At 41.0% G+C, this 14,626-nt stretch overlaps 1 long non-coding RNA gene across 1 annotated transcript; it reads right to left on the bottom strand.

The window, feature by feature from the left end:
* Positions 1 to 2,277: 2,277 nt before the first annotated feature.
* Positions 2,278 to 9,465, bottom strand: LOC121556794. The gene is made up of 3 exons (XR_005998222.2): positions 9,295 to 9,465; positions 6,368 to 6,369; positions 2,278 to 2,288 (listed from the first exon to the last, which is right to left on the bottom strand). It is a non-coding gene; the product is annotated as an uncharacterized LOC121556794 (long non-coding RNA).
* Positions 9,466 to 14,626: the final 5,161 nt, after the last annotated feature.

Genomic DNA, 14,626 nt, shown 5'->3' with positions numbered 1-14,626 from the left:
ATAAAAGACACCTGGGAGCCAGAAATCTTTCTGATTGAGAGGGGGTCAAATACTTATTTCCCTAATTTAAAATGCAAATCAATTTATAACATTTTTGACATGTGTTTTTCTGGATTTTTTTGTTGTTATTCTGTCTCTCACTGTTCAAATAAACCTACCATTAAAATTATAGACTGATAATTTCTTTGTCAGTGGGCAAACGTACAAAATCAGCAGGGAATCAAATACTTTTTTTCCCCTCACTGTGTGTATATACACAGTAGGGAGAACAAGTATTTGATACACTGCAGATTTTGCAGGTTTTCATTCTTACAAAGCACGTAGAGGTCTGTAATTTTTATCATAGGTACACTTCAACTGTGAGAGACGGAATCTAAAACAAAAATCCAGAAAATCACATTGTATGATTTTTAAGTAATTAATTTGCATTTTATTGCATGACATAAGCATTTGATCACCTACCAACCAGTAAGAATTCCGGCTCTCACAGACCTGTTAGTTTTTCTTTAAGAAGTCCTCCTGTTCTCCACTCATTACCTGTATTAACTGCACCTGTTTGAACTCGTTACCTGTATAAAAGACACCTGTCCACACACTCAATCAAACAGACTCCAACCTCTCCACAATGGCCAAGACCAGAGAGCTGTGTAAGGACATCAGGGATAAAATTGTAGACCTGCACAAGGCTGGGATGGTACGTCAAGTACCATTGGAGGTGTACCTGTGGATGTATTTCAAGGCATACCTTCAAACTCAGTGCCTCTTTGCTTGACATCATGGAAAATCCAAATAAATCTGCCAAGACCTCAGAAAAAAAATTGTAGGCCTTCACAAGTCTGGTTCATCCTTGGGAGCAATTTCCAAATGTCTGAAGGTACCACGTTCATCTGTACAAACAGTAGTATGCAAGTATAAACACAATGGGAACACGCAGCCGTCCTACCACTCAGGAAAGAGACACATTCTGTCTCCTAGAGATGAACGTACTTTGGTGCGAAAAGTGCAAATTAATCCCAGAACAACAGCAAAGGACCTTGTGAAGATGCTGAAGGAAACGGGTACAAATGTATCTATATCCACAGTAAAACAAGTCCTATATCGACATAACCTGAAAGGCTGCTCAGCAAAGAAGAAGCCACTGCTCCAAAACCGCCATTAAAAAGCCAGACTACGGTTTGCAACTGCACATGGGGACAATGATCGTACTTTTTGGAGAAATGTCCTCTGGTCTGATGAAACAAAAATAGGACTGTTTGGCCATAATGACCAGCTTTATGTTTGGAGGAAAAGGGGGGCTGCTTGCAAGCCGAAGAACACCATCCCAACCGTGAAGCACGGGGGTGGCAGCATCATGTTCTGGGGGTGCTTTGCTGCAGGAGGGACTGGTGCACTCACAAAATAGATGGCATCATGAGGAAGGAAAATTATGTGGATATATTAAAGCAACATCTCAAGACATCAGTCAGGAAGTTATAGCTTGGTCGCAAATGGGTCTTCCAAATGGACAATGACCCCCAAGCATACTTCCAACGTTGTGGCAAAATGGCTTAAGGACAACAAAGTCAAGGTATTGGAGTGTCCATCACAAAGCCCTGACCTCAATCCTATGGAAAATTTGAGGGCAGAACTGAAAAAGTGTGTGCGAGCAAAGAGGCCTACAAACCTGACTCAGTTACACCAGCTCTGTCAGGAGGAATGGGCCAAAATTCACCCAACTTATTGTGGGAAGCTTGTGGAAGGCTACCCGAAACGTTTGACCCAAATTAAACAATTTAAAGTCAATGCTACCAAATACTAATTGAGTGTGTGTGAACTTCTGACCCACTGGGAATGTGATGAAATAAATAAAAGCTGAATTAAATAATTCTCTCTACTATTATTCTGACATTTCACATTGTTAAAATACAGTGGTGATCCTAACTGATCTAAGACAGGGAATTTTTACTAGGATTAAATGTCAGGAATTGTGAAAAACTGAGTTTAAATGTATTTGGCTAAGGTGTATGTAAACTTCCGGTTTCAACTGTATATGTATGTATGTACATTACCAGTCAAATGTTTAGACACACCTACTCATTCAAGGCTTTTCCTAATTTTGACATTGTAGAATAATATTGGACATCAAAACTATGAAATAACATATATGGGATCATGTAGTAACCAAATATTTTTTTGCCTCTTAAGGATCTTTTGGAGTTCCACTGGGCTGCACCTACCATTATGAGAGGGATAAATAATGTGTAATGCCCACGTTGACCTGTGAAAAGCAGCAAAACACCGGAAAGCTTCTAGCCTACTAGAAAGTTACAAGAAGAAGAAAAGTTAACTCATCTGGTCATGTGACATTTATTGTTTACATATTTTTCACACCACACCAGAGGTCTGGACCCTGGACAGATAACAGGTAGGTCACCAGTTTGACCCTTTTTTAAACATTTACATTTTAGTCATTTAGCAGACGCTCTTATCCAGAGCGACTTACAGTTAGTGAATGCATACATGTTTTCTTTTTTTTTTCCTCTTTTTTTTCATACTGGCCCCCTGTGGGAAACAAACCCACATCCCTGCCGGCCAAACCCTCCCCTACCTTGGACGACGCTGGACCAATTGTGCACCGCACATGGGTCTCCCGGTCGCGGCCGGCTGCGACAGAGCCTGGACTTGAACCAGGATCTCTAGTGGCACAGCAAGCACTGCGATGCAGTTCCTTTGACCACTGCACCACTCTGGAGAAATACAGCAATAATACACATTCGTTTTGTGTTTGTTAAAGGGTGTGGTTTAGTTGCATTACTTGATTATATTTGAATGTCATTCTCACTTATTATTTTAGCGACCTATAAATTAGGCTATATAGTCACCTTTTTTCTCTTTGCATTTTCAAAGAAATTAACATTGCTACTCAATCTGTATTCCTCTTGTGACTTCTCATTGGAAGGAGGAGAGAGGGACCCCAGGACGGACGTAAAGGAGTTGATGAAATCCTGTTAAGACTTAGGACCTCCCCTCACCTGATTGTCTAACTAGTCAATGACCTAAATTGATTGATCATGTACAAGGGAGGAGCCGAAACCTGCAGACACTGTAGCCTTTAAGGACTGGCGTTGTACACGTCATAGAACAACATGACAAATAAAGTGAAAGACTAATAATGCATTGTTGGTAAATGGTGAAAGACTGACTGATCTGCAAGTAATAATAAGTATGTATTTGTTATGCAAAATTATTTGTAGATTAGTCAGTCTGCGGGTGGAGGAGGATGAAGACATTTAATTACGTGCAGGACATAGTCAAACACACACACGCTATCAGTGACATGCAGCTTTTCTTCTGATAGACAGGGGAGGTTACTATCTGAAGGAATGCGTTAGGATTGGAAGTTGTCTCCTTATGTTTCTTTTGAGATGGTATGGTCTCTGAGGACCACCAAGACCAACTGGATGAGGCTATTAAAAAGGCTGAACGGCTTGCTGAGGAGCTCAACCAAGAGAAGGACCCACATGCCCAACTGGAAGAGGCCATTACCGAGGTAAAAAGGCTGGCTGAGGAGCTCAACCCAGAACCAGTAATGTAACAAGTCGTACATTACCGGTAATGTAACCCCTATAACTTCCATACGTGCACAAATATTCCCAACACACCCCCAGCACCACAGCGTTATGATTTATCATTGCATTTTGTTTGTCAAAGTAGAGCCCACATGGCACAAATGTAAATTTTAACCGAGACTTAGTGATATGACCTGATCACGGGCATCAATGAAATTGCACATTGAGCATGAGGCACAAGGGTGCACTTGTTAGAATCCTTGTGAACATCTACACATGTTAGCTGTGTGAGTGACCCAGAAGGTGGGTCTACTGCAGGTGCCTTTCCTCAGCTGACAAATCACTTCACCTTATGTGAAAATAAAAGTATTGCTTGTGCTCCATATGTGTGCAAGCAAGCCATGCTTGTGGGATACTTTTATTAGTGGACCAGCCATGATAATTAAAATGCACTTTTTAGGAAAATAAGAAGAAGAAGACAAACAAGGTTCAGATGGAGACAAATGGATGAGAGAGGACATATTGTTCCTCAAACCAGGAAGACAACTACATCCACTTTCATCCTGTCTAGGTATTTAATTTTATTCGTCCCTGATATGACTTTTTCCTTCAAACATACTGTATTATAGCATATGAAACATTTGTGGCCGTGCCATAGGCCGGTCTAGTGCCATCTACCTACTGCACATAATACATTACATGCAAGTATGAACCCACCTTTCCCTGTCTCTAACTGTTCTTGTCTGTCTCTGAAGAAAATACATATATAACGAAAGGAGATTCAGAACTCCAGCAAATCTTTTGAATTAAAAACCTTATTATGAATATTTTATTTCAGCTCCAATGGCCAGTACATCAAGAGCCAGACCAGTGCAAACTTTTGGGTCAGTCACTGAGGAGGAAGAATCAGATATTGATGAGCGATTAAATAGATTAATATATACAATTACTTGTTATTTAGTGACCTTGTAATTCATTTGTTGTATTTAAAAAATAAAATTAAAGCCCTAATCGGTTGAAACAATAACAAAGCACACTCCTCTCCCCTGTTTTGGTAAAACGCTGAGTGATGGGGTTGGGGAAATGTAACCACTTTCAATTAATAGACAGAGCTATGGATGCAAGAACTTACCATCAATGATATTTAAATCATAGTTTTAACCATGTTTTAAGGCTATACAGTGTTTTTTACATTTACTTTGTTTGCAAACATTTGACTAAAACAAGCTTATATTTTGGGTTCTGATGGAGTACGACAGCTGAACTAAACTCATGAGGCATTATTATGTTATAATATTCAAGAATCAATGGGTACATATCATTAGTATAAGTCCAAAAATGGCTGTATCAATTTCTGAATGCCCCTTTAAGTCTGATCCTTTTTTGCATATCTTATTTTAGAGACAAGGACCAATGGATTGGAATCCACTCCAGATTTCAGCATTGATGAAGAAACATTCCTAATATTGAGTTGCACTCAGAACAGCCTCAATTCGTTGGGGCATGAACTCTGTAAGGTGTTCGAAAGCATTCCACAAAGATGCTGGCCCATGTTGACTCAAATGCTTCCCACAGTTGTGTTAAGTTGGCTGGATGTCCTTTGGGTGGTGGATCATTCTTGATATATGGGAACCTGTTGATCTTGAAAATCCGAGGAGCGTTGCAGTTCTTGACACAAACCGTTGCACCTGGCTCCTACTACTATACTCTGTTCAAAGTCACTTAAATATTTTTGTCTTGCCCATTCACACTCTGAATGGCACATATACACAATCCATGTCTCAATTATTTCAAGGCTTAAACATCAGCTTTAACCTGTCTCCTCCACTTCATCTACACTGAAGTGGATTTAACAAGTGATGTCAATAAGGGATCATAGCTTTCACCTGGTCAGTCTGTCAGGGAAAGATAATATTTTGCACACTCAGTGTGTTTTTGCTGTTTTAAGAACGCTCAGAATTTCTATTCGAGGTTGGGATGAAGTTCTATTGTGTGATATTCCATTTTAGACTTAATACTCAATATTGGTCTGCCCTGTAATTTAATTTACTGTAGAATCAAAACTGAGGTTTTTGGCTTAACACACCATCGATTGTGCAGAGATGTATTTGCTGTCACCTACTTACAGCCCTATGTGCGATTTAATAGATTAATTATATAATATTCCTAATTTAATCATTTTCTTGTTTTGATTGTGTTTTCAAAAAAGCAATACTTAATCGAGAAATTAACATCCTCCTAGGACTTAGAAGACCCTGAGTGTGCAAATCATGTTGTGCTAGGTGCATCACACAGTTGTGAGGAAGGAACTCACAGGATAGGTGGAGGGAGTCCAGGCCTGAGATTGTAGATTATCTGCTGACTGCAGAGCATGCTTCTCAGAAGATAGGTCATGCAGTGTGAAAAGGGCTATTCTGCGATGTAGAGACTGTCTGCCAAAACAGCTTTACTGCGAAGACTGCGATGTCTCTACACATACGAAGTTCCCCTTGCACAACAGAGTCAATGATCGAGGGATTCTACACGCCCCTTCCTCCAACCACAGCCATATCTCTCCACAGTGATGGCAAATATGCGCTTCATGAATACGGTGTGTTTTTATATTTTTTGCGGCTGAATGTATTATGAAAGTTAAAATGTATTATTGTTCATTCTTGAATAAAATATTGTCCCTAGATTGTTTCTTACCATTGGACGTACCAGAGGTGATATGTGGTTGCCTGACAAGCACCATCCATGTTGGCCCTGGGAAACATATCATCCACGTAGGAATAAATGGTACGTGCAATATCTATGTTACGAAACCCGTGGCTTTAAACGTCTAGGGTGGATGGACAAGAGACCCGTAACATAATTCATGCAAATTAGAATCGTGACATGGAACAGTGAGAACAAAAAATACACCGACAACCATAAGCTACCGTCAAACATAAAATGTTTATTTTGAACACACGGTAAAGGTTTGGGAAAAAGGGCTGAGCAGGAGCCAAGAAATGAAACAATAGTGTAAAAAAAAACTAAACTGATCTTGCCTGCCTCAAGAACCGCTAAGCTACTGCTAATCATACAAAAATTACAGTGGGTGGTCCACTCAGGTCTAACTAGTGTTTTTAGACAGTTTTCTTCCTACGGGTAATGTATGCCCAAGGGCAACTTGCTTAAATCCCCCTTTTCCCAGAAACACACAAAGTTACAAAACAGCGTAACCAGCAAATGAGTGAGAACACAGGACATCACAGTGTCCATACTCACATACGGAAAATAGTCTCCCTCTATCAGCAAACAACTGACTGGCTTTTAAAACAATAGGATGTGTGATTGAAAAACCAGAAACAGGTGGTGCAATGCACAGGAATGTCCACTGATTGGTCCACCTCAGCAATCAGCAGACAAACGGATGTCAGACAGGTGGGACACCCCAACTACCACCAATCAGGAACATAAAGGACACCTGTGATTAGGGCAGAAGGAGAGGAAAAACACAAAAACACACACAGGATACCTGTATCCGTAACACTCCCACCCTTAAAAGAGCAAACCACAAGGGTTTGCGACACACGTACCATCACAACACCCAAAATTCAAAGATCAACAGCATCCTGACGGGATAACAAAAAACCTAGTTCTCTAAACATGAGACAAAGCATCTGCAAACACATTATCCGACCCCTTTTTGTGGTGGATCTCCAAATTATAATTTTGCACTACAAATGCCCAACGCATAAGGCGTTGGTTCTGGTTGTACATCCGGTGGAGAAAAACTAAGGGGTTATGGTCAGTATACACTATCACTGGTAATGCACTGGAACCAACATATACTTCAAAGTACTGCAGAGCTAATAACAAAGCTAGAGCTTCTTGTTCAATGGTGGAATAGTTTGTCTGACATTTGTTAAATTTCCGTGAAAAATAACAGACAGGATGGTCCACTCCACTCTGGTCCGGCTGCAGTAGAACAGCACTTGCATCTACCTCCAGTTTAAACGGTCATTCAAAATCTGGCGCAGCAAGAACAGGAGTACTACATAAGAGTGCTTTAGCAGTGTTGAAAGCAGTACGACAATCTTCAGACCATACACATTTTCTCGCCGGACTGAGCAAATCCGTTAATGGAGCAACTACCGCAGAGAAATTTTTACAGAAACTACGGTAGTAGCCAACCATCCCTAAAAAGCGGCGTAGCTCTCTTCTGGTGGTAGGTGCGGGAAATGCATTTATAGCTGAGACCTTGGCATCTACAGGGCGCACCGGACCATGGCCGACCTGTTTACCGAGATACGTAACAGTGGCCTTCCCAAACTCGCACTTTGCTAAGTTCAGGGTTAGAGAAGCTGCTGCTAGACGTTCACACACTACCCTTAGAGTGTTAACATGATCAGACCACTCAGTTGAATAAATTACCAGATCATCAAGGTAAGCACTACAATTAGGAACTCCAGCCAATACTGTGTTAACCAGGCGTTGGAAAGTGGCTGGTGCGTTCCGCATCCCAAATGCCATGACAGCATATTGTAGGAAGTGGTCTGGGGTCACAAAGGCAGAGATGTCGGAGGCACGTGAGGTTAACGGCACCTGCCAGTAACCTTTTAGAAGATCTAGTTTGGTTACATAAGTAGCAGCACCAGTGTCAATACAGTCATCCAGTCTGGGTAACGGGAACGAGTCGGGCACTGTGACAGCATTGACCTTCCGATGGTCCATACATAACCTGGATGTCCCGTCAGGTTTAGGAACCAGAATGCACGGAGAACTCCAAGGACTTGAACTTGGCATAGCCAGGTTATTCTCCAGCAAATAACCGACCTCATCCCTCATTATCTTTCTTTTAGAGACGTTGACACGATAAGCATGTTGCTTGATAGGTGCAGCGTTTCCAACATTAATGTCATGTTATAACACATTTGTGCATGTAGGAACATCATTAAAAAGAAATGGAAAGCTGTGTAATAGCCTCACAATATCATCGGACTGTCCGTCCATTAAATGAATCAGGGTTGACGGGAGAGACAGCAGCATCTCTGAATTGGGCAATCTAGCACACTGCTGCTGAGTATTGCGCAACTCCAAACCATCTCCGTCCACATCATTAACATGACCTCCCACTACAGCCGCAGCAGCAATAGAGACAGCCGACTCGGCCAGTTTCTCTGGACTGTCTATCTGAGTGACGGGTCTGGTGTGGTATGTCTTCAACATGTTAACGTGGCACACACGAGATTGGCGTTTTCTATCAGGAGTCTGTATCACGTAGTCAGTTTCACTTAGTTTCTTTTCAATTACATAAGGACCAGAGAAACATGCTGACAATGACGCTCCTGGCACAAGCAACAATACAAGAACTTGGTCACCTGGCTGCAGTGAATGAGAAACAGCCTGGTTGTCATAGTGCCATTTCATCCGTCTCTGTGAGGAAGACAGCACTTCCTTTGCTAGAGCACAGGCACCATGTAGGTGCTCACAAAAGCGACTAACGTAGTCCAACACATTTTCTTTCGCACACAACTCATGATAAAAACAGATCCTTAAGAACTTTCATAGGTCCTCTCATGGTGTGTCCAAACACCAGTTCAGATGGGCTGAACCCTAGGGATTCCTGTACGGTCTCACGGACAGCAAACAAAACTAGAGGAACTCCCTCACCCCAATCCTCAGATTCCAAGCAATATTTAAGGAGCATAGACTTCAGTGTCTGATGCCAACGTTCAATTCAGGCCAAAATAAATGTTGCAAAACCCGACAACAATACTACGACTTTTACTTCCTCTAGATAGTCAAGTTTGATCGTCTTCTCGGCGCTCCGCCAGGGCCGTAACCGACCCCGGCGGGGCCGATCCGAGGACCTCACTAAACCATCCAATCGGTAGTAGCGACGGGCGGTGTGTACAAAGGGCAGGGACTTAATCAACGCGAGCTTTCGAAGCAGCGAACTGACTTCTTTGGCATGGTAACAATCAATTATAATAATCTCTACCAATGTATGACTTCAGGTTAACAATATGTTAGGTACGTTACACAAAGCGTTGTGACAAAATGTATTGCCAGTTCTACAACTATATTAAAACTTCTGGTCTTCTGCTACAGTATGTGTTAGCCTCCTGCACCACTGTCCTGCCATGCCCCTTATCTGTGCCCCTCTTGCATCCAATATTTCCTGCTCTTTACAAGATAAGTACTCGTCCTACTTTTGCGTTGTCTTTCACCTGCTTTGCTGGCAACACTATGCACTGGCCTTGCTTTAACTCAAATCCAGTCAGCCATAGTGAATTATAGTACATTTTGTTTATAGTATTGTTGTAAGCTGTGTCATATCTTTCCCATATGTATATTTCCCTTCCCAGAACGGAATGATCTGTGGGGACACTTTTCCAAAAAGCTTATTTGAGTGGACGTACTGCCGCTCTGAAATTGATCCAGTCTGCGATATACAGCACTTTGACTGCCCAGCCTGTTCCCTCGGCATGCTTGCAGTGTCAGTGTACGGGAACAAGAAGCTCTATCGATTCAAAAAAGTGTATGTAAAACTATTCATAACTGATCAAATAACACCATACTCTATATCATTTAAACAATCCAAACAAGCTTTGCCTTTTCCTTGTCCAGTGTGAAAGTCTTCAAATGGAGTTGAGCTCATTTTTAGCTTAAATGTTTTGAGTTTGTAATGAAATGAATGATCAACATTTTCAAGTGTCCCACAATCAGTTACTGAGGTTGATTTGATATTTGTTATTAACATAATTACAATATTAAGTCAATATTATTTTGATATAAATTAAAATTAAGTTGGGAGGACAGAATCAGGAAGGAACTGGCACAACTCTGGGGGAGGAAGTGGAACAAGGGAACAGATTATTGTCGAGGGCTGCAATCTGTTCCAAGCAAATGTCCAAAAGGAGGTAAACAATTTGTTTATGATTGTTCTATTCAGCTATGTTAGCACTTATCTGAAATAATGAGTTCTATTTGGCTTTTCTAGCAAGAACAGACATGCTAACCATCCAAACATTTGTAACGTTGCATGTCGGCTGGTATTTCTGGTCTAAACATTTTAAGCTGTGTAGCCACAGCTCCACACTTTCTGGTCCAAAGGTTGATTTGTTTTTCAAGGCTTTTTATGCAATCTGGGTAAACCGGGCGTTCCATCGTGAAGACACGATCTCTGATGGCAGTTGGGGTGTGGCTAGTCACTGTGCATAGTTTATATGAAAAACGATTATCTCATTAGAAGACTAAAATCACATTCCTATCTTCACCAAAACACTCTCATTCTAAATAATATATGTTATACAACATTTAGATGTAAACTTGATAGATATAACATGTACACTTTCCGAGTTACAGTTATTTCTTGATACCATCCTTAATGACATCACAAAATAATATACAATATGCCATGATTATTCATTAGATCCCCACTGACCATTCCTAACATTTGGAGGTAAGGAATAATGTACCAATGTCCAATCTTTTGACTAGAGTTTTTAGGCGGCAAGAGTCTCTCTGTAACAAAGAGATTTCTTTCTTCCCATACTAGTGACCAAAAGGAGTCATTTTCTGCAAACTAACCGGCTGTTAAGTCATAAAACCGGCCCAACTCCCCCTTCTCCTCTCCTGTGGGAGAGAGTGGGGGTCTGGCTATCTGTCAGCCATTTGCCAAGCTGATCTGGCACCTTTGATCCTCACCAAGGAGAGAGTCATGACAAGCTTTTGTATGCAGTAATCATGGGCCTCTGAACCAGAGTTACACTGTTAGCACTGAGGTGGTGTGCCCTAGTAGGAAGTCCACTGTGTGCAGCTACTATATAAATGGCATCAGAAAGTCTACTTCTGATAAGCTTCCAAGTAAAGCATTAAAAACAATCAAGCAACCCAGAAAAGTGCATAAAATTGCCCATATTAACATATGTAGCCTAAGAAATAAGGTTCTTGAAGTCAATAACTTCCTTGTAACAGATGACATTCATATTCTGGCTATCTCTGAAACTCACTTAGATAATACCTTTCATGAAACAGTGGTAGCAATACATGGTTATAACATCTACTGAAAAGACAGAAATGCCAAAGGGGGCAGTGTTGCGGTCTATATTCAGAACAACATGCCTGTAAAGCTTAGAGAGGATCTCTTGTTAAAAACTGAAGTAATATGGCTACAAGTTCATCTGCCTCACCTAAAGCACATTTTTTGTGGGAAGCTGCTATAGACCACAAAGTGCCAACAGTCAGTATCTGGATAATATGTGTGAAATGCTTGATAATGTATGTGATATCAACAGAGAAGTATATTTTCTGGGTGATTTAAATATTGACTGGCTTTCATCAAGCTGCCCACTCAAGAAAAAACTTCTAACTGTAAGCAGTGCGTGCAACCTGGTTCAGGTTATTAGTCAACCTACCAGGGTAGTTACAAACAGCACAGGATTTAAATCATCAAGATGTATTGATCACATCTTTACTAATGCTGCAGAAATTTGCTTTAAAGCAGTATCCAAATAGGATGTAGTGATCACAATATAGTTGCCATATCTAGGGAAACCAAAGTTCCAAAGGATGGGCCTAATATAGTGTAGAAGAGGTCATAAAATAATTTCTGTAGTGATGCTTACGTTGATGTAAAAAATATTTGCTGGTCTGTGGTGTGTAATGAGGAGCAACCAGACCCTGCACTTGACACAAACATGAAATTGCTTATTCCAGTTAAGAGAATTACTGTAAAATCTGTTAAATCTCCTTGGATTGATGAGGAATTGAAAAATTGTATTGTTGAGAGGGATGAGGAAAAAGGTATGGCAAATAAGTCTGGCAGCCCAACCGATTAGCAAACATACTACAAATTGAGAAATCATGTGACTAAACTAAAGAAAAAGAAAAAGAAACTATACTATGAAACAAAAGTAAATGATATAAAGAATGATAGTAAAAAGCTTTGGAGCACCTTAAATGAAATGTTTGGAAAAAAGACAAACTCGTCTCCATCAGTCATTGAATCAGATGGCTCATTCATCACAAAACCCACTGATATTGCCAACTACTTTAATGATTTTTTCATTGAAAAGATTAGCAAATTTAGGCATGACATGCCAGCAACAAACGCTGACACTACACATCCAAGTATATCTGACCAAAATTATGAAAGACAAGCATTGTACTTTTGAATTCCGTAAAGTGAGTGTGGAAGAGGTGAATTATTGTTGTCTATCAACAATGACAAGCCACTGACAAGTTGGATGGAAAATTACTGAGGATGATAGCGGACGATATTGTCACTCCTATTTGCCATATCTTCAATTTAAGCCTACTAGAAAGTGTGTGCCCTCAGGCCTGGAGGGAAGCAAAAGTCATTCCGCTAGCTAAGAATAGCCCCCTTTACTGGCTCAAATAGCCGACCAATCAGCCTGTTACCAGCCCTTAGTAAACTTCTGGGGAAAGAATTGTTTGACCAGGTAATATGCTATTATACAGTAAACAAATTGACAGACAGACTTTCAGCATGCTTATAGGGAAGAACATTCAACAAGCACAGCACTAACACAAATGACTGATGACTGGCTGAGAGAAATTGATGATAAAAAGATTGGGGGGATTTATTTGTTAAACTTCAGTGCAGCTTTTGACATTATCGATCAGTCTACTGCTGGAAAAACTTGGCAAATACAAATACTTTTGTGGTTGTGGTCAGTAGTTGCGGTCAGCAGTTGTGTGGTTGTGGTCAGTAGTTGTTTTCAGTAGTTGTGGTCAGTAGTTGTGTGGATGTTGTCAGTAGTTGTGCTGTTGTGGTCAGTAGTAGTGGTCAGCAATTGTGTGGTTGTGGTCAGTATGTGTGTTGTTCAGTAGTTGGGTGGCTAGTAGTTTAGTGTCTGTGGTCAGTAGTTTGTGGTTTTGGTCAGTAGTGTGCAGGAGCTGTGTGCAGTAGTTGTGGTTGGTACTTCTAGTCAGTAGTTTTGTGGTTAGTAGTGTGGTTTTGGTCTGTAGATTTGTGGTTGTGGTCAGCCATTGTGGTAAGTATTAGTGTAATTCAGTAGTTGTGTGGTAATTAGTTGTGTGGTTGTGGTCAGTAGTTGTGGTCAGTGATTGTAGTCAGTAGATGTGGTCTGTAGTTGTGTGGTTGTGGTCAGTTATTGTGTAGTTGTGGTCAGAAGTTTTGGTCAGTAGTTATTGTAAGTAGTTGTGTGGTTGTGGTCAGTAGTTGTATCGTTGTGGTCAGTAATTGTGATCAGTAATTGTGTGGTTGTGGTGAGTAGTTGTGTTGTTCAGTATTAATGTTCCGTAGTTTAGTGGTTGTGGTCAGTAGTTTGTGGTTGTGATCAGTAGTTGTGGTCAATAATTGTGTTGTTGTTGTCAGTAGTTTTGTTCAGTAGTTGTGTGTTCAGTAGTGGTGTAATTGTAGTCAGTAGTGGTGTGGTTGTATTCAGTAGTTTTGGTCATCAGTTGTGTGGTTGTGGTCAGAAGTTTTGGTCAGTAGTTTTGGTCAGTAGTTTCTCATGGGTGATGAGAGGTGTTGGGTTTGCGCCAGACATAGCATTTTCCTTGATGGCAAAAAAGCTCAATTTTTGTCTCATCTGACCAGAGTACCTTCTTCCATATGTTTGGGAAGTCTCCCACATGCCTTTTGGCGAACAGCAAACATGTTTGCTTATTTTTTTCTTAAAGCAATGTTGTTGTTTTTTCTGGCCACTCTTCCGTAAAGCCCAGCTCTGTGGAGTGTCCGGCTTAAAGTGGTCCTATGGACAGATACTCCAATCTCCGCTGTGGAGCTTTGCAGCTCCTTCAGGATTATCTTTGGTCGCTTTGTTGCCTCTCTGATCAATGCCCTCCTTGCCTGGTCTGTGAGTTTTGGTGGGCGGCCCTCTCTTGGCAGGTTTGTTGTGGTGCCATATTCTTTCCATTTTTTAATAATGGAATTAATGGTGCTCCGTGGGATGTTCAAAGTTTCTGATATTTTTTATAACCCAACCTCGATCTGTACTTCTCCACAACTTTGTCCCTGACCTGTTTGGAGAGCTCCTTGGTCTTCATGGTGCCGCTTGCTTGGTGGTGCCCCTTGCTTAGTAGTGTTGCAGACTCTGGGGCCATTCAGAACAGGT

Source organism: Coregonus clupeaformis, unplaced genomic scaffold (genome assembly GCF_020615455.1).
Source record: "Coregonus clupeaformis isolate EN_2021a unplaced genomic scaffold, ASM2061545v1 scaf0142, whole genome shotgun sequence".
NCBI classification, from domain to species: Eukaryota; Metazoa; Chordata; class Actinopteri; order Salmoniformes; family Salmonidae; genus Coregonus; species Coregonus clupeaformis.
This window is presented reverse-complemented; position numbering and strand designations above follow the sequence as displayed.